At 42.0% G+C, this 25877-nt stretch overlaps 1 protein-coding gene across 5 annotated transcripts in view; it reads right to left on the bottom strand.

The window, feature by feature from the left end:
• The window catches only part of Ltbp1 (latent transforming growth factor beta binding protein 1), a 381523-nt gene that overhangs the window by 207594 nt on the left and 148052 nt on the right, over positions 1-25877 (bottom strand). The gene's annotated exons all lie outside the window — the stretch shown is intronic.

Below are 25877 nucleotides of genomic sequence, written 5' to 3'. Positions count from 1 at the left end.
CTGGAGTGGGATTACTAACCACAATGCTGCACTTTATTCACGGGGAGACAAAGAGCAACATCCAGGGCAAGGCAGATTAAAGAGCCAACCCCGACAGGCAGATGTAATGCAAAGGGGGTTGGCCCCGCACCTAGTGGTGAATGAGCTCCTGTGTCCTCAACATGCATACTTCCCCGTTCCTCCACTTATTAAGTCACTATTTGCAGCCTGACCCCTGGAAATGTTTCAGGCATGCGGCATGTCTGAAAACATCTGTCTCAAATCTCCTGGCACTCTCGATGAAGTGATCACATCCTATGTATGACGCAGCTGCAGGAGCCCATTTCTTTCTCACACGTCAGGGGCATCATTGGTGCATACGAGTTCCTAAAACAGGATAAAACATATTCTGTTTTTCCTCTGCACGGGGCTTATCAAAGAGAAAGTTAGGACCAGTTGTGGGGATTGCAGCTCACCTCTGTTAAATCAGCCTGAACTCTCACCACCCTGTGCACAGACCACCTGAAGAGACTTCTGTCATTAACAAGTTACTTTCTTAAAAGCCCAGTGTTATAATCAGACAGGCCAGCTGAGGTAGCACCGTATCACACAACTGGGCACTGAGCCAAAAATACACGGTGGCTTTGAATCCTGGCTCAGTTCTCATGGGACTTTTTACACTCAGTTTCAACATTGCTCTAAAACATGAAAGAACTGGAACTGATATTTTCTAGCCAGTCATAACTTTCAAAGTCTCCATGTGGGACCAGCCAACTCTAACCCACAGGCCAAACCTGACCGACCCACCGCCTGGTTTCTATCAATAAAGTTTTATTGGAACACAGTCATGGTCATTATTGGTGGCTGCTTTTGATAACACAGCACAATTAGTCTGAGACAACATGAGCCCTGCACATCTGGTCTTCACAGCTCCATCTCTACACTGCAGAAGATCGTCACCCCATTTTGACTTCTCTGTCTGTGATATACCTTCATTCAGGTCCCTCCTCTTTCCCAGCCCCAAAGCATTAAGTAGGGATGTTGGCAGAAACTGATGACAGTGTCAGTGCCAATTTTAAGTCTTCTGAGAAACAGTGTCTTTGCCTTGCCAGTCTTTATGGAACTTCTAAAGACGACCAGCGCCTAGTGAAGCCTATTCAATCTCACACCTCCCTCCCACCCCTGACTTCTTTAGCCTGACAAGAACTCTATTTTCATAAAATCATCCAGGATGCCTCTAGAGACTCACAATAAATTAAACTGTGGCTCAAACCTCAACTTAGAAACCAAATTTTAACCAGAGAAGCCATTACAATTTCAAAGTTGGAGTGGGGCCTCGCAGGCTTTTCTACACAGTCATCACTCATACACTGATAGGATTACAGGCACTGAATAGCCCTCCAGGTTTTATCTGACTGAGCCTTACAACAGGCCACTCATGACCAACCCTGTCGTAGGCACAGAGTGATTTCTAAATGAAAATGTGGTCTTGAAGCAACTTATTAGTCCAAATGCAGGTCTCCCTGTCTCACAATCCAATGCTTCTTCCACATGACAACCCTTCAAAGGCTCCAAGCAAACTGACAGGCCATCAAAAAGATGAAGCTAAAGGAGTTTAAAGCCATCAGCTGGGTTGGCCTGATTCCTGTAATTTCTCAGAAGGAAAAAAAAAGCCCCATGGTTCTTTTCAAATGGTTTTCCTTCCCTAGAGGTTCTAACACTAGAAGTCAAGGTGAATCATTTAAGCCAGGTATGAAGATGAACACTTGTAATCTCAGAACTTGGGAAACAAGCTGAAAGACTGTTGTGAGTTCGAGGCCAGCCTGTTTTACCCAGTGAATACCAGGCTAGCTAGGACTACATAGCCAAACCCTATCTTAAGAAAAGGGAAAGAAAAGGAACTAAAGAAAGGAAGAAGAGAGGAAAAGAAGAAGGAAGGAAGGAAATAGTTTAATAAATAGATATTTTACTTGCAAACGGGGCTTACAGCATCCTTCAAAAATGGCATTGTATAAGCAATGGCTGTCAGAACTTGCAGCAGAAGAATGCAGGCCAAAGGACACTATCAGAACCATCTGGCTCTGCTGACATAGCCCAAATGCACCTGTACCAAGCTGTTTAGAGGGCTGGAAAGATGGCTCAGCGCTTGCTGCCCTATCCTGAGGACTGCAGTTTGGAGCCAACTACCCATTGTTGGGCAGCCCACAAACACCCCTGACTCTAGCTCCAGGGCATCTGATACCCGCTTCTATCCTTCACTACAGCCCCTCCCCTTCCCTCACACCCAGATACAGACACGGACGAGTTTTTAAAAGCAGCATGCAAGTGGTAAGTGTGGCTGTGTGGTAGAACTTTATTTGAAGAAACAATTTTCTGCCCTCAACTTTGAATACTTCACATGAATACTTTCCAATTATCTGGGCATCTACCCTAGAAATGTAAAATCATGCAATGGAATACTGTCAGAGGCTGAACAGAATTCTTCCCATTTATTTTTTAAACAGTAACACAAACAAATCAGCTACGGCTCAACCTTGTCAGACTCTGCTTAAAAGTATCTTGAGGACACTTTGTGCATAAGTACAAGCCCACGTTGGGGAGAGGGATGTATATATGGACAGGCAACATCTCTCTTCAGAAGAATATAAACTTGGATTTCTTCTGGCTCATGGTACAATAATGAAATGGAAAGCCCTGTGCCAACTATTCTGTCCTCTCCAGCATTCACTTGTAGCAACAGCAACTGCTATACAGATACCCATTCCCTTAAATTATGTTTGCTTATATGAACTGAGACATCCAAAGAAAGCAAGCAGTCAACCATGAGTCCTGCCTCACCTTGGAGCTACAGTAGTCACCTGAGCAGTACTTGAGATTCTCCCAGACTAGTGTGTGTGTGTGTGTGTGTGTGTGTGTGTGTGTGTAGACCCGCAATCATCAGAATTTTCAAAATGCAAAGACAGCATCATACGACTTAATCTCTATTTTTACAATGTTCATATTGTCTGAGAAGCAGAAGATACATGCTTTTTCATACTTCTTATGTTTTACAAGCTTTTTTGCTAGAGTCTAATTCCAAAATAGACATTGATATTCTTGGTGGGTCCTTTTGTTTTATCACAATACATTTAATTCTTCATAATGATTCCTCTGAAGTTTCCACACCAAACTGTCCAAAATCAGTATCAGAAAGAAAAAAAAAAGTTGACACGAACCAGTTCTTCAGATTCCTGTCGGGGTCTAAAATGAGCATTGAGGTCTCTAAACCATTTCTGCCTTCCTAAGGAAGGGCTTTACATTTCAAGTACACAAAACTGTGGCCTACCAATGAGAGCTTCAACTTCCTCAGATGCAAGGAGTCAACGCCTATACTAGTCACCATCCAAGAGTCTACTCTGATGTGAGCAGTCCTCCAAAGGCCACTGGGCTATAGGAGACAGTTTCATGACTCACCTATTACTGAGGGACTCTTGTGTCTTGTATATGGTTGCCAGCAAAAGTTAAATAAGTGAAGTGACTCAGAACTGTCATAACACAAGGAGCCCCTCAGAGGACTGGGACTCACAGGTTGCTGGAGGTCATTTCTGTCTAAAGCCCTGCTTCATAGTCAGAAAATAAGGCTAATTAACAGTGGTTGAAGATACTGGTGGAAAGCATCTCCTAGCTGATGAGAACTACTAAATCTGAGAAGCAAAAAAGGGACCAGTCGGGAGTCAGCAGGGAGCTCCCTGAAGAGCTCTTACCCTTGTTCTCTCTGAGAGAAAACAAGTGTAATTTTAAAAGATCCTTGTAGGTAAATCAGCTCCAGAAATCTTAAGCAAGCACTTTAAAACCTTGAATTTTAGAGGCCTTGGCTAAAAGCTGAGATTGCCTGGAGCCATGTAGCACCTCTGCTGGGCCTCCTAGTCAGTCAGTCAAAGACACTCAAGAGTCAACATCCTGTCTACAACTTCTGCCAGACCCTGCGTGAACTTATACCTCCAAGAAGAGGCACTGATGCCTGGCTCAGAGCAAACCACAGACGTTCAGAATGAATGGCAAGTGCCATGGTAGTAAAGCTGATACCCTCCCGAGATTTATATTTTTTAAAGGGGGGAGCTTTCATTTACGCTGCACAATTGCTACCCAAAGAAAAAAATTCAAAACTATGGAAATTGTTTCTGACAAATGGACTTCAGCCTAGAAAAGAGTTCACTTGCCATGGTTCAATCATCGGACCAAGATGCGACCAAAAACCGAGGCAGCCAGAGAAATAAATATCACAAGTTTAAGCCTCACTTCAGATGTCGTGAACAAGTACGATCCCCTTAGCATGCACCCAGAATGCAGCTCCAGCGTGTCAGCACTCATCCAACTTAAACTACAGGAACCAGAGAGCACAGGCAACGTCCGTCCGAGGCAGCCTCTCAGATGAAATGCCATCATCCTGCCATTAACTGAAGCCCATCTGAAGAGATCACGGAATGAGTCAACATAGGTAAGGCATCCTCCCCACTCAGCAAGAGAGAGGCTGAGCCAACAGGCCATGCACCCACTTGCAGTCCAACTCTTGCCTCAAGGCCAAGAATTCTTTGAAGGAGAACTATTTAGAGGGTCCGATGCTGTTTAGCCCAACAGGGCTTTACCATTCAGCTCCAGATTTAACTCCTTCTAGATTATTAAAAGAATGTTCAGGGAGTGTTCTGTGCTTTTCAAACAAAGTGGAAAGAAGCAACATCAAATCTATAACCTCATGGGGTAATGCCCAGGACTGGACAATCTTCCCAGAAAGAATATCCTATGAGATTTCTACTCTGAGTTTGTGCAGGTCCTACTTGCCACACAGGTGACTCAACTCCAATGACCGCTGACCTTCCTCTCCCTTCCCAGTTCTCTCTTAATAGTCATTAGAGGGAATAGCATGCTCGTTATGTTTTTCTCTAGAGTGCACACACATAAATAGAAATTTCCTTCTACTTATACTCAGTTATGAAAATTGCCTTATGGAAGAACAGAGAGAAGTAGAAAATTGTATTCAGCAAAATAATAAATTTCTGAGTCTGGCCTGAGGATACTGCGTATCAAAAAGCAGAAATGAGGCATTTGAGGAGTAGCTCAGCGGACAGAGTGCTTTCTAAGGAAACATGAGAGTCTGGGAGCCCACACTAAAAAGAGAAAAGGCTGTGAGCAAGGCTGTGCACCTTTGATCTTGTCATCTCAAAGCTGGAAGGATGAAGACAGGCGCATCTCTTGGGCTCACTGGCTGGCCAGCCTAACCAAATGGCCTAGCTCTAGGCTCCAGTGAGAGATCCTATCTCAAAAAATAAGTTTGATGGTTCCTGATGGTGACCTCAGTCCTCTACAAGTGCACACACACACACACACACACGCACACGCACACTCACATACACGAATGCACACATGCATGTACACTTGTCCACACATGAGCATTTCTGCACACACACATACACACTCACACACACACACATTCACACACACACTCATATTCACACACACATACACTCACACTCACACACATACACGTCCAGGTACACCTGCCCACACATGAGCATTTGTGCACGTGCACGCACACACACACACACAGCAGAAGTCAAATGTTTTAAAACATAAATGTACCTATTTGAGATGTGCAGCCTCTACCAACCCCATGTTCTCATTATGCCTCACTTACCTAACTCTCACAGAGAAGAGAGAATCTAAGGACACATACTCACTAGGTGACCTCTGGCTAAGTTTCCCTGCCTTTCTTCGGATGAAGAATGTTAGCCCACCCAAGGTCAATCCCTCCCCTGGACACAAGATGCTGTCCACTCTGGCCTTCACAGAGATTCCACACCCACACCCGTTCATCCTCATTAGCAAGCAATCATGCTGTATTGTTCTCATGTAATTCTAGTCTCTTCTTCTCCACTCTATTCTTCTCTAACCTCCTTAATACAAAACTACCAGGTCCAAAGGGTGCCCCATTCCTCCCCAGACCAATACTGAGTCTAGGTCCAGCTCAACCTGGACTACAGGATTTCTGACCATTACATAAAAGGCAGTATTGCTCAGGAACTTGTGAAACTGGTTCCATCTGCCAAAGAGAGAATCCTCTTACCTCTGGCAGAGGGGACAAATGGCTACTGTGGTGTCCATCAGCATGTCAAAGCCCATCCTGGCCTCCCGGCTCCTTCAGCATCACAGGTACCTATTCTAAGTTCATGTTAGCATCCTAGCTCTCCACCCACTCCCCAGGTCCTCATCCTTATAACAGGGCTATTCTCCCTTAGCTCACTCCCTAACTCTGACTCTTTCTTATCCCCCAGCCCCTGCTCCATTCCCTATCTCTCTAGCTATCTCTATTCCTCCACTGTTCTCCCCTGCTCTCCAGGCCTGGCCATGTCCCGTGCGCTTGCCATGTTCAGTGTGCTTTTTCTCTATGGTCTCTCTTATTTATATTAACCACATCACCTAGTGCTCATGTTAATCAGTTTTCACTGTGCCCCCTCACATCCAAAAGCTATCTCCTGACTCTCTTACCATTTCATCTTCAGTTTGTCAAAACCAACTAGGCTTTGCTGTTAACACTTCATTATACCTGCCTTTAGGGAGGCTACCAGAGGGCTGCACACTGTCAAATGCAACAACAAATTCTCTTGTCTCTCTTGTTCCAGCGTCTACTATATATGACACACTACAAAACACACACATACACGCATACACACCTTGTGATGCATATTCCTCATTCGACTTCTAAGTTATCTTAATTGCTTATGGTTCACTCTTTCCTCATCTCTCATCCTCATGATTCAGCCCACGGGTAAGTCCCAGAGCTCAGCATTTGTAGCTTTCTTTCCTTATACTAAATTAGTAGATGACTCTATCCTGTGCTGTTTCATGGACATAAACACCATCTATGAATTTCTGTGGAGTGACATGAGCCAATATCACCTTAATCTTGTACATATGTGTTTATTCATACGGGAAGCACTCTAAATGCATATGTGCACACATAAATATATGTGTCTATATAGATACACACACACACACACACACACACACACGCACGCAACAAGCCAACTATATACACTGCTAGGTACATGTTCTTAGTCAAACATATCCAGAACTAAGCTCTCTTCCCTATATCTAATCTTGTTCTTTTTTACTCTGTCATCTGACAGCAATACCCCAGCAATGCTGTTTGCTAGTTGTTATTTAGGAAGCATCAGCGGCTCCTCTGACCCCTGGTAACATCTTGCTGCAGTGTGCCATCACTTCACCTAGACTGTTTCAGCTGTTTCCTCTCTGGACACTGCTTTCCACCATCCCCTCCTCCTCACTCTCCTCACAGCATCCAGTGCACCCTTTCCTAAGAACAGTCACAGCATGGTTCTCCTCCCTTCCATGGAGTCTCCTTCAATCAAGGTATAAGCCAAAGGCCTTTTCAAAACCCATGGAACCAAGCCCACAACTCTGCCCACCCTCCGCTCTGGTTTCCTCACCATTCCTCAAACACTTACACTCCTGTCTCCAGTCTTGGTACTTGCTCCCTCAACTGGAATATCCTTCTATAGACACACAGCTACTTCTCTCATGTTCTTCAAGCCTTCTCCCATCAATTTATCAGGGAAGTCCTCTCACTGCAACCAAAGATAAAACTTCAATACCACCCCCACGTTGCCTAATTGTACTTTCATTTGCATTTTCTATTCAATGTAAGTTTCTTTTTATTATACCACAAGAATATAAACTCCACAAAAATAACCAAGTACTTAAGCAATAATAGAATGAGAATTGGGCATGACATGAAATTAAATAAATATTAATATTTGCCTATGGGGAATTACATGATACACCTATGAAACCTTTACCCTTAAAATACATTTGCTACCTATACACTTGCCTAGAGAAGTATTTCAACTACCAGCATGTTAGAGCGAGAGAAAACAGAAGCCATTATGTCTTGGAAATTCTGCAGTTATTAAAAATATTTTCTCTAAATCATTAAAACATTACAAAATAACTAATGATTTTTTAAAGTAAAACAATTTTAAATTAAATAAAACCAAAAGAAATAATTACTTAGGTAACAGGAAATAGAATTTCTCAGCACATTTTCAAAAGAAAAACAATTTTGTTACCAATCATTTGATAGAAGACTCCTTTAATTTCAAAGATAAAATCTGGGGTCTTTAAGGTGTTTGGTTTTTCATGTATTTCTAACTTACTATGGATTCATTCACTGCTAACACATCATTGTCCAGATGTAATAACTCTTAGGAAAGTAGTGATAACATTCACCCCAAAAGACAAAGACACTATGGTTCTAAGCTCAGAGAGACAGCCTAGCTAAAAGAACATCCATGAAGATGCAAGGCTTTATCCCCTATTTCCATGTATTTCAGGTCTAGTTTCCTACCTTGTGCATTCAATCTGTGTTTTACTTTGAGTGGAGAATTAAGACTGCTCAGCTGGTAAAGTGCTTGTGGGGCAAGAAGAGTAAGGATGTGTGTTCAGATGCCCAGAACCCAAGTAAAATCCAGGTGAGTATTTTAGCCCACCTGTAATCCCAGTACTTGTGAGAGACAGATGGGGAATCCTAAGGGCAAAGCAATGATCTAGGGGAGACAGAATCTACAAGCTCCAACTGCAGGGAGAGATCCTGCCTCAAAAACTAAAGCATGCAGTTAAGAAAACCACTCAAAACCAACCTCAGATCTTCACACACTTGCACTTGAACATATGCATGCCCACATACATATGAGTATACATACACACCACAACTAAACACAAATAACAACAACAAAAATTGACAACTCTGATTTTCCCTGGACTTACCATTAATCCTCTCCTGCTGTGATGGACCCTTTTATTTTTTTTCCTTTCTTTTTTAATGGATATTTTATTTATTTGCATTTCAGATGTCATCCCCTTTCTCCATTTACTATCCCCAGAAACCCCCATCCCATCCCCCCTCCTCCTTTTTGCTTTTATACTATTTAATTATATGCAAGTATTAAGGTCAATTCTAGGTTGAGGAATTAGCAATACAATAGATGCAAATAAATAGTCAAGAGACAAGCAAGACAATAAACACAAATAGTCAAAGAACAAAGAAGGCAATAAACAAAGTTCCAAGAACACTACCATGATCACTGTTTTTAAGGGCTTATCAGGATGACCAAAATATCTCAGCCTACTTCCCTGTCTTAGTCCAAAGTCACTTTCATGTCTGAAGCCTACTTCCTTGTTCCAGCCTAAAATTTAGATTCCTGCCTGAAATTACTTCTTTGTTCTAACCTAATGTCAGATTCCTGCCTGAAGCCCATTTCCTTGTCCTTGGCCAATGTCAGATTTCTGCCAAGCAGCCGCAAATGCTCTCCACATCTCCCCCTTTTATATTTCATAAGCAAGACTGACCCTGTCTTAGATCATTCTGACAAGAATGCCTTCCTTACCCATCATGGAATATGCATTATCAAAAGCAATGCACTTCTGTCTTAAGTTGGTAAGGCTCTATGCAGAATCTTACCCATCTTTGGCTTGCCAGGCTATTAAATTAATAATTCTGTCTGGGTGTCCATTTTCAGTTTCAAGCCATGTACTTTGGCTGTGATAGACCTCTTTTAAAAAGTACAGTTTTTAAACACTTATAAAATTTTTTAGAATGTCATACATTTAAAAAGACCACATCTTGAGAATTTGGCATTCCTTTGATCTTACATTGTTCTTCTTATATTTTTATCACCTTTAATATAATTTTCTTCTTTACAAATAGAAGGAAAAAATCCTATTTCTGTCCGTTGAATACAATCCAGTATTTCTGAAGATACAATATATTTTCTAGTCAGAAGACTCTTACCCAAAACATAGTTTACTCACCCAACAGGAGCTGGCCCAATGTTTCAAGAAAGAAAACACAGACTGTCATAAACCAAACTAGCAAAGCACACTAATAACTTTTTGACATTTTCATTCTCTGAGCTTTTTTTGTAAAATAGTTTTCTTTGACCTTATAGATCCTGAAAAGAGCCAATGACCCAGACATACTTCTTTAGTTTAGGGACAAGGAATGCCCAGCAAGGTTCAGGAGAAATTCTAGACTGTAGTTCAGTGGCAGACATGACTCTACAATCCAGGCCCCACTAACTAAAAACAGAGACAGGGTGCATTCCTTGTTCCTATGTCCCTGTGACCACAGCTAGTGGTTCTATAATGTTTATTCTAACACTTCCTCCAGAACTCATCTGCCCAGAATACATCTGGAAGACCCCACTTCTAACTCTGAATGTTTCTCAGACATACCAGTGTGCCCCATCCACAATAGACAATGGGATATGGATTGTTGTGACTCAAAAGTTAAAGAAAAATATCTTTGAAAGAAGACAGGTCCTTATTCTGTTAAAAGGAGGAAAAAGAGGAGGGGGAAGGAGGAAGAGAAAGAAGAGAAGGAGAGGAGGAGAAAGAGGAGGCGCAGGAGGAGGAGAAGGAAGAAAATGAAGAGGAAGAAGGAAAAGGAGGAGGAAGAGAGAAGAGAGAGGGAGAACAAAAACAACAAGAAGAAAGGAAGTTCACTAGACCCATTTTCTCAAGCTAGATGGAAGAAGCAATTGATAACCATAATCTAAAATATTCAGGGAGAGTTAGTAGCTTATTCATAGTTGTGTTTTTGTTTTGTTTTGTTTTGTTTTGTTTTGTTTTGTTTTGCTTTGCTTTGCTTGCTTGCTTGCTTGCTTGCTTGCTTGCTTTTTGAGGGGTGAGCAGATAGTAAGAGGCATTCTGGCTCAGGATGTTACTTTATTAGTTTGTCTCCCAAGAGGGAAAACATTGATGTCATTTTTTTTTCATATGTGAAAGATCTCTACCTCCCTTAAGGATTCCAGGCTAGTAGCTGAAGCACATGCTTCAGACACCAGGGCATGGACTTGGGTACAGAGGAGGCAGAAAAGGAGCTCACAAAGATGACATCCTCGCTGTCAAGAAGAACAAGGCAGAGAAATCAGCACTCACCTGCCTATACCCACACCATCTAGCCGGTCTGCAGGAAATAGTGCTTGAATATGTCATGTGTGACTCAGATTTTCTGCCCCTTAATTTTGGAATGGAATTAGGTTTTATTTATCTCCACATTTGTTGTTTTTCAGAAAGCAAGTGAGTGGAGACATTTGCCATTGCTCTGTCACTCACCATTCCCAGAAATAGCGTCAGCTTGCTTGTATGTGGAGGAGAAAGGCTGACTAAACAGACAGACAGCTACTTGGTTATGCATTTACCAATCGACAAATTCCAAGACTTGCCCACAAGCCTCAGGGGAGGCTCTTTTCTTTATAGATCTTAGGTCATCCCCAATGTTCACCCTACCAAATAGAATCCTATAGCACTTGTATAGCTCTTGTTACAAATAGCTCTGACAAAATCAAACTCCTTTAAAGTAATTGAAGACCTTTTCCATGTAGACACAACTGGCCCTCATCCTCAGCCACACCCACATGGACAGCCAGGGATTAGCAAGGCCATAATGCCAGTGTCTCCATTACCACACTTTCCTCCTTCACATGCAGATTCATCCCCTACAAAACTTTCTTCCTGCTTTCTCTGACAGCCATCCTTAGGATGCCCTCTCCCTTTCCAACTTTTATCACCCTAAGTCCAGCTGAATGGCAGAGACCCAGCCCTCTTGATCCTGTGTCCTTCTGTCTGCAGATGCCTCTCTACCTTGACACCTTCCTTTTACCTCAGTCAAAATGTTTAAAAAAAAAAAAAAGTATGCCCTCTCTTATTCATCTTTTATTCTCTCCTATCTATAACTAATGTCCTACTAGTTAAGTGTCTATCTTTGTTGATGAGAAACAGTACAGGGGAACAAAGGTGGGTGTGACAAGGAAGAGCAGTGAGCAAGGCAACAGAAACTGAGGCTTCAGAGCTCACAGGAAGACAAGTGGGAAGGACAGTGGGATGGATGACTCTCACCCAGTGACTCATGGTGCAAGCCATACAACTTAGAAGGAGTTGAATAGTCTGAAGCTTCTGTTACCTTCATAACTTGACTTGGAAATAGTCTATAACACCAAAGACCGAGAGATGCATGGGATAAAATGAACTAGGATGCTTTATGACTATAAATTATGTATAAAAGAAAAAGAATGTCCAAAAGGCAGAGCAAAGGGGCTGGGGAGATGGCTCTGTCAGTGAAGTGCTTGTCTTGTAAGCATGAGGTACTGAGTGTACCCCCCAGGACCCACACAAAAAATAAAGCTGGGTGTGATAGCACACATGTGAAATCCAGCACTGTGAAGGTAAAAACAGGCAGCCTAGCCTACTTGGTGAGCTTCAGGCCAACACCGACGCCATCTTTAACAAAGTAAACAAACTATGTAGACCAACATACTGGTTGGCTGCTGATGTCCTCATACATGCGCTCATATTCATACCCACCTGCACGTTCCCTCCTAGCCTCCTAGGACTGTCTCTGTCTCTGTCTCTCTGTCTCTCTGTGTCTCTCTCTGTCTCTCTCTTTCTCTCTCTCTCTCTCTCTCTCTCTCTCTCTCTCACACACACACACACACACACACACACACACACACACACACACACACGGAGCATAAAAGAGAAAGAAGACCTCAATAGGCCCTCAATAGGCATCTAAATCACTGGTACTACCAACCAGGCCAACAATGGATGTCTTAATGCACTCTGATGGTCTCTAATTGCTTCTTATAAACAAACAAAAAGAAACACAGGGAACAAAAACAACATTGTAAATTGAATGCATTTTGCTTTAAGAAGCTCTGAAAAATCAAATATCCACACTTTTGCAATTGCAATTACCAAAACAACTCTTGCTAGTTGACCCGAACTTAAAGGAAAATATGCTGAAGTAATGTGTTGTGTAGACAATTAGGAGTTTTCAATCTCGCAATTAATTTAGTATTACAGCACCAGGGAGACCAAGCTTGTAGGACACTGCTCATATCACGTTCTTCATTTTGTCTCCATGCAAACTTCTCTCTGGCTCACCTTTAAGTGATTCCCTCAAGGGATTACTGCCAAATTCAATAGGTCTCATCACTAGGAAAACTTGCCCTGTTTCAAATCATAGGATTTCATCTCCAGTATCATGCAATGAATAAAATTTTAAGAATGATTCATTGCCAATATAAATAAATAAATTAATGCTATGTCATTAGAAATCATTTTTCAGGATGTAAGCTAATTCTTTTGAGGTTACTCATTTTCAATTTGCTCGTTTTTTGTTGGTGTGTGTGTGTGTGTGTGTTTTGGTTTGGTTTTTTGCCTCATCAAGATAGATCCCTCTCTGATGAGTACTGTAGTGATGTTAAGATACATCAAAAACCAACTCTGTACTTCTTTCTCTAAGAGGTGAAATCTAGATGAAAGGTATCCCAGATCAGAAAAAGCTTTGATGTTTGAATTATTTCTGTGAAACTGAACAGTGCTTAATAATAACTCCATATACAGGTAAATAACACAAAATTCCTACAGCTCACAAAATCACAAATTCTCAAAATGTAATTGAACTTTGGCTACCCAGTCACCTAAAACTAACTTAGACAAAGTAGTAAAATAGTACTTTTTGGAATTACTGATCTCTTATGGCCATTTTCACTTAAATGTGTGGTTTCTGTTAAACTTCTATGAATAACATTTTAAATGATCAGGATAATGTCCTAATACCATTAGTCTCCTAATGACTCTTGAGCTGGTGATACGTCACATATTAAACAGTGGCCTCATCATGGATTATAATGGAACTAACAAATCCCTATTGCTTAGTGACGTCATTAAGATCTGATACAATACTCTACTCAGATGTGTGGGAACAATGACATACACATGTGCCCCGTGCTGTCATTGGCAGACAAGTAAAATCAGACCATTATGAGGTCTGCAACAATAACAGTGCCTGCAGTCAAGCCTAAGGATCTGAGTTTGATCCCTGAGACCCACATGGTATAAGGAAAAAAAAACTGACTTCCAAAGTTGCTCTCTAATCATTTCACACATACAACAACTTGAGCATAACCAGACACATAAATGAGCGCGCTCTCTCTCTTTCTCTCTCCCTCTCTCTCTCTCTCTCTCACACACACACACACACACATATAAATATATCAAATACAGGCAATTTAAAAACACACAATTATAGTAATACCTATACTTGATAATGATAAGAAACTACTATGTTAGTGCTTTACATGTGTGTGTTATTCTATAGATTTTGTTATTTTTAGAATGTATTATTATAAAGCTAAGTTTCCTGAAACCAGCACGCTGTGTCCCACCAGGAGTAACCTCACACAGCTTGTTTTGACTGACCCTCTTGTTTGCACTAAGAAATCATGTTGAAGTCTACAAAATGGAAGGAGATTTTTGCTAGCTATTCTTGAAACAAGAACCCAGTACCCAGAATTTAAAAACAACAACAACCAAAAAAACCTTGCAATTCAACAGATGAGTTAACAAAATAAATAATCTTCAAAAGATGAAACACAAACATCCAATGTGTATTCTTAAGGTGTTTAACATCTGTAACCATCAGGAAAATCCAATTAAGACTATCTTGATATACCCACATCCTCCCAGGCAGAATGGCTGTCACCAAGAAATTGGACAACAAATGGCAAGGCTGTGCGACAGAGGACTGCTTGTTCACTGCCACGGTGAGAGCAAACTAATATAGCTATTATGGAATTGAGTAAGGGGAGGTTCTCAAAAATTAAAAATAGGATTGTCATATATGCTGAGCCATATCATTCCTGGGCATATGCCCAAGCAACTCCATATCCCAGCACAGAGGCACTGGCACACCCTGTTCATCACCACTCGATTCACAACAGCAAGGACCTTGGAAGCAGCCTAGATGTCCATCAACAGATGAATGGATAATAAAAATGTGCTACCTAAATGCAATAAAATTTTATTCAGCCACAAAACAACTATGAAATTTTCAGAAAAAAAATAGGCAGATCTGGAAAGCATTATGTTGAAAGTAGTAACCCAAACACAGAAAGACAAAAAAAAAATCATAGATTCTTTTTCTCATATATAGGTCCTAAGTGCTGTGTGTGTGTGTGTGTGTGTGTGTGTGTGTGTGTAGCCTAAAAACCAGAAAGGAGACAAAGAGGATAAAAGAGGTTTTAAAGAAGGTGGGGTAGACAATAAGACCCATATATCATGAAAGTGGAATGGAAGGCTGTGTTATTGAGAGGTTAGAAAGTGGGTTATTGAGGTCAAGGGGAAGGGGAGAATCTAATGAAGCAGTTTGTTTGGAAATGGCATAATGATATCTAATACTTCCTTTGCCAATTCAAAATTTAAATTAAATTAGCTAGGTGTGGTGGCACACGCCTTTATTTGCAGCATTTGGGAGACAAAGGCAGGCAGATCTCTGAGCTCCAGGCCAGCCTGGTCTATAGAGTGAATTCCAGGACAGTCAGGGCTATACAGAGAAACCCTGTCTTGAATATTATTATTATTGTTATTATTATTATTATTATTATTATTATTATTATTATTAATTATAAATAGGAAGTGATTATGACCGGTGAGAAACACATGACATGAAGGTTTGTAAGTGTGCTTTGTGATGAACATCCAGCATCGAGCTGACCCAGGGATGTGTCTCTTTGAATGTAGCCTACTGTTAAGCAATTCAGACACAGAGTGCTTAATAAATGCATACACGGACATTAGTACGGCCATTAACACAGAGAAGGTGCCAAACAAATGAGGGAGAGTGTCTCATTTTTCTAGCTATATAATCTTTAAAGACCAAAAATACAACTTATCATAACTTCTGTAGGGTTTCTTTTTCCAGATATACTCAGGTGTGGCTCGGAAACTGGGACCCCTGACAAGAAACATGAATCACTTTCTCCACTACATGTCTCTGAAATAATCCTTTAGACAGAGTTAACTACTGTGGCGTTTCTATGTACAGGACATGGCAAGGCATGCCTGATGGGTATTTACACAAATACCACACTGTGGTTGCCAGAAAGCCCAGACCAATAAAGATGAATAAATGGGGTTGCAGGAAGACTTCCTGAAAAGGTTCCCCAAGCCACACTCACTGGACCAATGTCAACTGGACATTCTCCATCCAAAGTGAGCAAGAATCCTCAAGCCCTAACTGAAAACGTTTCTGTAAGAGAATCATATGGGACCATCCAGGGGTGCCTATAGCCACACAGACATCACTAGTTAAAATCAGTGGGTCACAAAGCAAAACATAAGGACATCAGTGTGGGAAAAGGGACCCCAGGGAGGAGAGAGAGGTGATGGAGTGAGGTGGAGACGAAAGAGAGGCTGAGAAGTGAGAGTCCATAGAATTGTCAATAACTACTTTAATTATTAAAAAATAATCCAGATGGGCACTCAAATCCATAAATCAGGCCCTGCTGGGTTTTCTAATTTTTCCAAGGGTCTTGGAGAATTTTGAAACTTACCCACCCTTCCCCTCTTCCTATGTGCCCAGCCAACTCACACCTTCCTAGAAGGGAGGGATGTGGACAGGAGAAGGAGCTATAAAGGGCATGAAGCAAAGATGCAGGGCAGCTAGCTGGGTTTTCCCTCCCTAGAAGACGATCATGTTTGGGCACCCAAGAGTCCGGACATGCAGCTGTTAGGGAGCAGGGTGGAAACAGACGTCATAGTAGCTGGGGTCTTTCTGTTTACAATGAAGAAAGCTCACATTATCTGAGGCAAGAGGGCGTTACACAAAAGCTGCAAGGAGCAATGAGGAAGATGAGCATCTCAAGAGAATGCAGGCATCCAGCTCCCACAAGCCAGACCTCAGAGACACCAGGACTCAGTTCAGGAAGTGTCTCTTACTGAAGGTGAGAAGCACAATACATTTGGGTGCCCATCACAGGCTGCTACATGCCCAGGCCTTTGTAACAACTTTGAACTGTGTTCTTGCACCCAGGATTCATGTGGCAGAAAGTTTCCCTGAGGCTGCCTCAACTTCCCTTGGTAAGTCCATTTCCCTCTCAGCTAGTCTCCATTACAAATCCCTTAAGAGGCCTTCTGTTGAGTCTGGTTTAGGCAGCATCAGCCTTGCCTGGGAAGGTTCTGACAGACAGCTGGCCAGCCCCACACTGGTTTCCCTTGGGTCAAATTCCTATGTTTTCCAGCCCACTGTGCCCAGAAGGTGAGGTTATCCATATGGTATTTTTCTACCTACATGCAACCTACGTAACTGCAACCAGATTGTGTGCCAGACTGAGACACACAACTGATTTGTCTAGATCGTTCCCAGCCATCTTTCTTCTGTCCTACTGGCATGGTGATCTAAAAAGACACACAGAGAGAGACAGAGACAAAGATAGAGACAGAGACCAAGGCAGAGAGACACACATAGAGAACAGATTCCAAGGCGGTCTGGGCTCCAGTATAGAGGGAGGGAACATGTGAGGTCTCGTAAAGCCATCAGTCAGAGCCATGCTCATCCTGTCCACGTCACTGCTCCAGCCCAAATGAAGGAGAGATGTGCAGGAGAGACCATTCAGCCCACAATAAAGAGGTGGCAAGACAGGAGAGGAAAAAATATACATAAATAATGTCATCTACCCTTATTATTCATACTGGGGTAGATAAAATGCAGGGAGGGGAGTGAAGTAGGTCAGAGAATCATTCTTCACTGTCTTTCCTCCCTATCAAAACAAACCAAAGCCCACCTCAATGGTTCTTTCTCATTACAGATCTAGTGAATTAAGGGGGTGGAAAATCAACATTTAGGCCAGGATTTAGACCAGTTTTTTTTCTCTAACTGAACCACAAGGAATAATATTTTTAATTGATGAATAAAGGGAAAAAATGAAAATATTTTGTTTGGGAGGAGGGTTATTCTCTAAAGAAAAGAAGGCTCTCCGTGCAGGCTACTCCTTGGAATGCAATGTGGGAGGAAGTGCTCTGGTTTCTGCTGGATTCCCATCAAGCGGCTGCAATCCCTGGATGCACCTGTAACCATTAGCTTGGTCATTAAACAGCATCGCAGCTGTTGGGTTGGTGTTTTCTAGACTCGTTAGGGGAGAGCATTCAATCCCACACAAGATGCCTGGAGGCCCGTGCACAACCCAACAAGACTCTCACCTGCTCCCTCGATCCTGTTTTCTATCCAACAAAGCTTTCCAAGTCTGTGTATAGGCTTTGAAAAAGGATACATAATTACAATGTTTTTCACAAAAGCAATCCTACTTAGAATGTTTCGTTTAAGAATTGGGAATGGGGATGTGGCTCAGTGGATTAAAGGGTAGCCTTGTGCAAGCATGAGGACCTGAGTTTCAATCCCTAGAACCCACATACAAGCTGGCTAGAAAGCTCAAGCACTGGTAATCCCAGAGCTTCCAGAGACACTTGCAGCAGACAAACAAGGTAGAAGGCAGGGACTGGCACCAATATATGTACAAAGACATGTGGACACCTGCATTCACACATGCAATGTACATGGATGTGTGTACTTATGTGTACTCATAGGCCCATTGTGCATGTGCACATGAATGAGAGTATGTGTGTGCGTGCGCGCATACACACACACACACACACACACACACACACAGAAAAGCTTGAAAAACCAAACTTGTAAAGTGCACTTAGGCTACAAGAAGTTTTTAATAACTAGATACTATTTGTATGGATAACCTTAGAAACTAAAAATTATTTCAAAAATACACATACATTTACTTATACACCTCTCTCTCTCTCATACACACACACATACACACACACACACAAACACACACTGTGATAAAGAATTTGTCTATTACAGGAATTAGCTCAACATAACCAGGTAGCAGTTGTCTATTAGGAAAGAAAACAAATAGGGCAGAAGTCAAATCCCAGAAATATTATCATCCTAACATTAAAAAATTTAGAGATGTGATATAGCTGGGCATGGTTGGATAGGCCTGTAATCTCAGCCTAGAGGAGACAGAGATAGGAGGATCCTGTGTTTGAGGGTAGCCTGTGCTATACAACAAGAAATCGTGTTTAAAAAGCCAAGGGCTAGGGCTGCCAGTCCAGGGGAGAGCACTTGCCCAGCTTATGAAGAGCATTGAATTCAATCCCAGGTATTGGCCCCCTTTGAAAAGAACATGATATAAAACCATGTAAATGGCTCACTTAGTAAAGGCATGTAAGCATGAGTGCCTGAGTCCTACACTCCAGGATCCACCCAAAGGCCAAGCACAATAGCATGCACCTTGTACACCTAGCACTGAGGACTGTAGAGACGGGCCGCTAACCTAGCTTAAGTGACTCCAGGTTCAGTGAGAGGCTCTCTCAAAACACAAAGTGAAGAACAACTGAAGAAGACACCTAGCATCAATCTCTGCCCTCCACACACATGTACATATGTGCTTGTATGCACGTGTGCATGGCCAAGAAACATGTGCAACTCACACAGGTGAGAGGTGCTGATCCTTATCTCAAAGTGGGGACACCCTCACAGTCAGGTGGTCATCTGCAACCTTAGAGGGATCCTTCCTCAAGGAAAAACTCCTGAGAAAGACAAGCATGCCGCTTGATTCCCGTGAGAAGTGTCTCCTGAGCCACAACACCAGTCTTATCTGTTCTAAGTCAAAGTTGGCTTCAATCCTACCAGTTGCTGCTGCTGCTTTCCCCCTTCAGAAGGTAAGCCAAGTAAAGTCTTAGAATTCTGTCAAAGAAACCCAAAGCCAGAAGCATTACCATCTGTGCTGGTTGGAATAGGTATGGCCCCCACAAACTCATGTTGTTGGTGCATGCGTGGCTCATAGGGTGTGGCCCTGTTGGAATAGGTGTGGACTTGTTGAAGGAAGTGTGTCACCGTGGAGGCAGGCTTTGAGGTCCCATGTATGCTCAAGTCTTGCTAATGAGATACAGTCCCCTTCTGCTGCCTGTGAATCAAGATGTAGAAATGTCAGCTCTTTCTCTACCACCATGTCTACCTGGATGCTGCCATGATGATAACAGACTAAATGTCTGAACTGCAAGCCATCCCCACTGAGATGTATTCTTTTGTAAGAGTTGCCATGGTTATGGTGTTTCTTCACAGCAACAAAAACAACACTAAGACAACATTTCTTCTACTGTTTTTAAATATAGGTTTTTCTCTTCCCAAAATGATGCTATTCTGTTTCCCCATGGCAAACTGTAAATTTGTGTTATTTTTTCCCCTAAGGGGAATTTAAAAAAAAATCACAGTTTAACTCTAGAATATTCTGGAGCCATACTAAGTATTGATTTTTTTCAGTACCTTAAAATTAGCCTCAACATCCAGAAATAGCTTTGAATGTGAGCATTATTATGAAAGTTTGGGCTTTTGGAACGAAAAGTTGTCTCTGGCACTGGAGACTGTCTGTGGAGGAATTTAAACTACATAATCCTTCCCTCTGGAAGGCTTTGCTCCATCACTGTTTATACGCTGCTGGATAAGCTTCTTGGAAATGTTGACAATCCATCCATGTCTACCCTTTCCAGCTATCTTTAACTGTGTGTAGCTGATTGGGAGACAGAGAACATTGCTGTTCACATACCTTTCTGGACAGAGATGGGATCAACGCTCTCAGGTATAAATAAGTCTGACACTCCCTCTGCCTCAACATCAAGTGTAAGATGGCACAACCAAATACAAAGTAAAACTCCATCCTCTATCGAACCTGGATTTCTGAGATTAACTTAACCAAACCTTGTTAACTTACACATGTAATATTTCACTATCTATGCCATTAAAACAAAGATTCTGTGAGGCATCATGGAGGGGAAGGTGATTTTTCTGAACCCATCTTCTGCCCTAGCACCCACATGGCATTACAGGGGGGAATTACAATATTGTGTGCAGGTGGGCAAGCAGCTTTGGGAACCTGATTTTGCTTTCCCAGTATTCCTTCTTTAAAGCAGTCTGTTCTCATATTTTAGTCCTGAGTGCTTATTCATCTGTGGCTATTGTGGGTAGTGGGTTTTTTATCAGCTTCTTGGGAAGCTGGCTGGTCCAAATTCCGTTGCCATGTAGTGCCCAGTGAATCAGTGTGGAGCCAAACATGAAGATATACCTACTTCCACACTCACTGATGTCAGTGTCCATTTAGGGAAGGATTCAACTGCATCCCTGGACATCTCTCCATCACATTTGGTCCATCTGGAAATCTGTCTAAAAGGCCCTCATCCCATCTGTCAGTAGCTGTCCATCTTTGTGCAGCATAGTTTCCAGGACACTAGGTCTCCTCTACTGCTGCTTTTCTTTCTGTCTCTTCTGAATTAAGGGCATGACGTTTCTCAGGGGCAAATTCCTCTTTACCAGCATTCCAACATGCTGACGGGTTCTACACTGCAATCCACCACTTATATGAGAATCGGACTACAATTCTTCTCATCTAAACCAGCTATTCCAGTGTCTGCCTTTACCTCATTACCACCCGGAGCTTCCCCCCTCCTTTGGAAAAGGACAGTCAGGCTGAGATGGATGCTTCTGTGCTGGGAGCTGCTTTCTATGCCATTACTGACCCTCTCAGCTATACCATGGACGTCCACTTCATGAGCATTCTGTAACTAGTTATAGGCATTAGGGTCTCCACTCGATGCCCTTGCCTACCTCCTTGTCTGGCATCAGCAGACTAGTCTGTGCTAAATGCTGCCTTTCTTCCAATGGTCAGATTGGGGCTGTCTCCTCTAATGGTCTGTAAAGCATTCTCTCTCTCTCTCTCTCTCTCTCTCTCTCTCTCTCTCTCTCTTTCGTGTGTGTGTGTGTGTGTGTGTGTGTGTGTGTGTGTGTGTGTAGATGCACTTGTGTGTCCTCTCTATCCCTCCCCCAACTCAACAACCAAGAAGATCCAGACATCCTTGGCTGCCTCTTTGTTATACCAATCAATCTACAACCATGGGAAGTTTTCACTGCAGATACATGGACTTGTCTTTTTAAGAGGAGAAGCCATCAATACTTGTCAGCACACCCTGACATGCTTTCATGTTCTGTCACATTTTCTGACATGTCTGAACACAAGCATAATACAGCCAGACACACATTCAACCACCATGCCTCTCAGAGTGTAAAGAAGATTTCTCACATGACCAAAAAGTCCAAGTCTCAAGTCCTGGGCTACACAGTCTGGTGGTCAGACCATAGGGGAAATACAAGTGCTTGGAAAACAAAAACATGCTGTGAGAACATACATGTTGTGAGAATATTCATGCTGTGTGAATATACATGCTATGAGAACATATATGCTGTGAGAACATGCATGTTGTGAGAACATGTATGTTGTGAGAATATACGTGCCATGAAAATATATATACTGTGAGAACATGCATGCTGTGAGAACATGCCACATTTCTCTCCTATCAAGGCTTAGGAGACTGGGGAAGCAGGTCTACGTCTCAGGGAAAGAGACGATTTCAGTCAGTCCACCTCTGGCTGTTGGGAGTGGGTCGAGCAAAGATTTACTGAGAAAGGTCAACACAGACTCCAGGGGAAGACAACTCCTGAGTGCCTGTTTCTGCCAAAAGTAGCTTGACGGACAACTGATGTCACCTCTGAGACTGCTTGTTTAAACAAAAGGCATTGTATTTAATAGTTTTTTTAAGTGGGTTTTTTTTTTCCAGTTTAACAGTACTGTGTGTTGGTGGTATGCTTGTTTCTCTCTTTCCTTCCCACTTCCAATCTCAGTGCATCAGAATATAAATCCTTAGTGCTCTTAAGAGCCTGAGTTATCTCTGTTTATAGACCTTTGGGAAGTTAATCTATAAAACATGACATATGCCTCTTCTGGAATTTAAAACGTCTGCTTCCTTGAATATAACAAAATAAACTTTTAGAAGATTATATTGAAATACAAGCAGCCAGCTTAAAAAGTTGAGCCCCTAACCGTGGGAAAACAAGTGGGATTAGCAATGAGAACTCCAGTGTCAGGACTGGGGGGATGGTCAGTCGGTAACGTGCTTGCCACACAAGCACAAAGACCTGAGTTCAGGTCCTCTGGACCAATGTAGAAGCCAGGAATGGCAGTCCAAGTCTGCAGCCACAGCAATGGATCAGGGGAAAGTGAGCAGAGTCAGGAGGAACCCTGAATTGCTGTAGGCAGCCAACCTAGCCAGGTTAGCAAGTCTCAGTCATAAAAACTGAAGTATAGAGAAATACAGGAGAACATTTGACATCAATCATTGGCCACTCTGTGTGTGTGTGTGTGTGTGTGTGTGTGTGTGTGTGTGTGTGTGTGTGTTCTACCATTTCAAGTTTTCCCTCTGAGTTAAAAACATTACTCAACCAAGGGGCTGCAGAGATGGCTCAGCAGTTAAGAGCACTGACTGCTCTTCCAGAGGCCCTGATCTCAATTCCCAGCACCCACATGGTGGCTCACAACCATCTATAATATGAGCTGATGCCTTCTTCCAGCCTGCAGCTGTACCTGAAAATAGAGCACTCATATACATTAAATAAATAAATAAATAAATAAATAGAGAAAGAAAGAAAGCAAGCTTTAAAACAATACCAAGTGAAGGGGAGACTGGTTTACTGCATTCTCTTTAACATATCACCAAGGCAGGCACTGGATAAAGACTGTCCTTCATTTGTGCCCTTCCGAAGACTCCAGGCCAGTGGAGTTCTCTCTCCTCCTTGGAGCTGGTGAGGTTTTTCAGAACCACCTACTTGGCAACCGTCCTTGTAAATAATTTGTTATTTTTAATGAGACACAATTCACACACCACAGACTTTGTCCTTTTTACTTGTAGAACTCTCTGCTTTTTAACATAGTCACAAGACTGTGCAGTTGCCATGACCTAATGACTCCAGATCACTTTCTGTCATCCAAAAAGAAACCCCTGGCCTTTAAGCAGGCACTCTCCCTAGCCCCTGGCAACCACTAATATACTTCCTGTCCTTATGGATTCGCCTATTATTGATATTTCATATACATGGAATAATATAGTATGTGGTCTGGATTCTTCTGTCTGAATTCCTTCACTCAGTATATTTAGAGTTCTATCATTATCTGTACCCTATTTCTTTATAATGGCTCAAACTCTATTCTATGGAAATATCTCACTTGTTTAGGCATTCATCATCTGATGAACATTGTCTCTCATTAGATACTGGACTCAGATAAACAGTTAGATACAAATCTCGGTGAGAACATGTTTCTTAAATTCTACTGGGAGTTAAAATTGCTAGCTAAATACTCACTCTGTTAGCTTTTTTTTTTTTTTTGAGAAATCCAGGTCGTAGCTTAATATACAGCTCAGCTCTGTGACTATGATACATTGGTTTTCTGTAAAAAACCCAGGGCTAACATTCACTATTTTTCCAGTTGTCTCTCAACCTGATATTCTTAACACTGAAAGAAATTCAACTTATAGAGTTTCTCTAGTGTTTCCTGATTTTCTGCTATCTCCAAACTTGATAGAGATGTCTGGGAACCACGGTGGTGTGGTGGACAGGCTGGTAAAGGCATTGACAATGAGTGGCAGTTACAGGCAGAGTCTCTAGGGAAGCTTTTGGGTTTTCTGTCCTGTTCCCAGTTATCAGTCATCAGATCCCAAATCTAGATGTGTTTAGTGGCCAAAAAAAAAATGGGTTTTGGACTATGGAGATGCTCAGTAGGCAAGGTGCTTCTTACATCAGCACAGGGACCTAAGTGTGGATTGCCATCATCTATGGAAAATTTGGGCATAGTAGAGTCAATTGTAATCTTAGCACTGAGAGATGGAGAGAGACAGATCCCAGAGGCTGGATGACCAGCCAGCTAGGCTGAATCTGTGAGCTCCAGGCTCAGTGAGACAGACACTATTTCAAAACATACACTAGAGGATAACTGAGAAAAAATATCCAATGTCAATCTCTGACCACAACATGTACATACATGGGTGAATGAACCCCCACACACATACAAATATACATACAAAATCACAACACATTCTTACAAAAACCACAACACACACATACACAGTCTCTAGATCTGGGTTGGTTGATAGTCCATTAGCCTCCAACAATTTACCCAGTATTCTACACTCTGTGACATTTTTTAAGGTCTCATTTTAAATAGGTATCAAAATATTTGTATAACAAGCTCAGTTTTCTTCTTGGCAACGAAACCTAAAATATTTACTAAGCTTAAGCACAAGTTTGTCAACCTATACTTTAGCCGACACTCACGAAAATTAAATTCAAGGCTGATGAATATGGTGGAGATCCAACTCAGCACTAGAATCAGATACTACAGAATACCCAATGTAGAACACCCCATTGCTTAGTGACTGAGAAGGCTGGCAAGCATACCAGATCAAAATATGAGAAGTTATGTGCACACAGTGGGCAAGGGTGGTGAGCTATGCTACTGAAATGCTGGGAAACTCCAGCAGAACACTGCTTCTTCCTCAGAGAGATCACCTCACCAGCAACTTGATGGCTTGCTTCCCGTCCAGTCTTCCACCTGAAGAGTGCTAGACTTGGCACAGTCACACAGTCAGCAATATTGAGTCCATTCCACATGCCATTGCCACATCTTTCTCACCTGCATATTCTGACCAGTGCTCTTTTTTTTTTTTTTTAGCAAGTATTTGTTCTCTGGGGCTTCTAGAACTGCTATCTCTTCTTTCTATGCATGCATTAAGCTATAGAAAATAGGATTTTACATGTTCCATCATTGCTGTTTGTAAGATACCAATTTCGACCCAACTAACTATAGCAAATTATAGTAGTGCACTTCTTTTCTCAGCCATATCTATGTATCTTGGTGTGTGTGTGTGTGTGTACGTGTGTGTGTGTGCATCTAGCAGTCTACCTATGTATCTGTCGATCTGCTAATCTATCTATGTATCTATGTATTTATGTATGTGTGTGTATATATATATATATATATATATATATATATATATATTTCAATTAATATATATGGTTCCCTTATATTTTTTACAAGCAATTG

The sequence above is a fragment of the Arvicanthis niloticus genome, chromosome 11 (genome assembly GCF_011762505.2).
Source record: "Arvicanthis niloticus isolate mArvNil1 chromosome 11, mArvNil1.pat.X, whole genome shotgun sequence".
Classification (NCBI taxonomy): Eukaryota; Metazoa; Chordata; class Mammalia; order Rodentia; family Muridae; genus Arvicanthis; species Arvicanthis niloticus.
The sequence above is the reverse complement of the archived record's forward strand: the minus strand, read 5'-3'. Positions and strand labels throughout refer to the sequence as shown.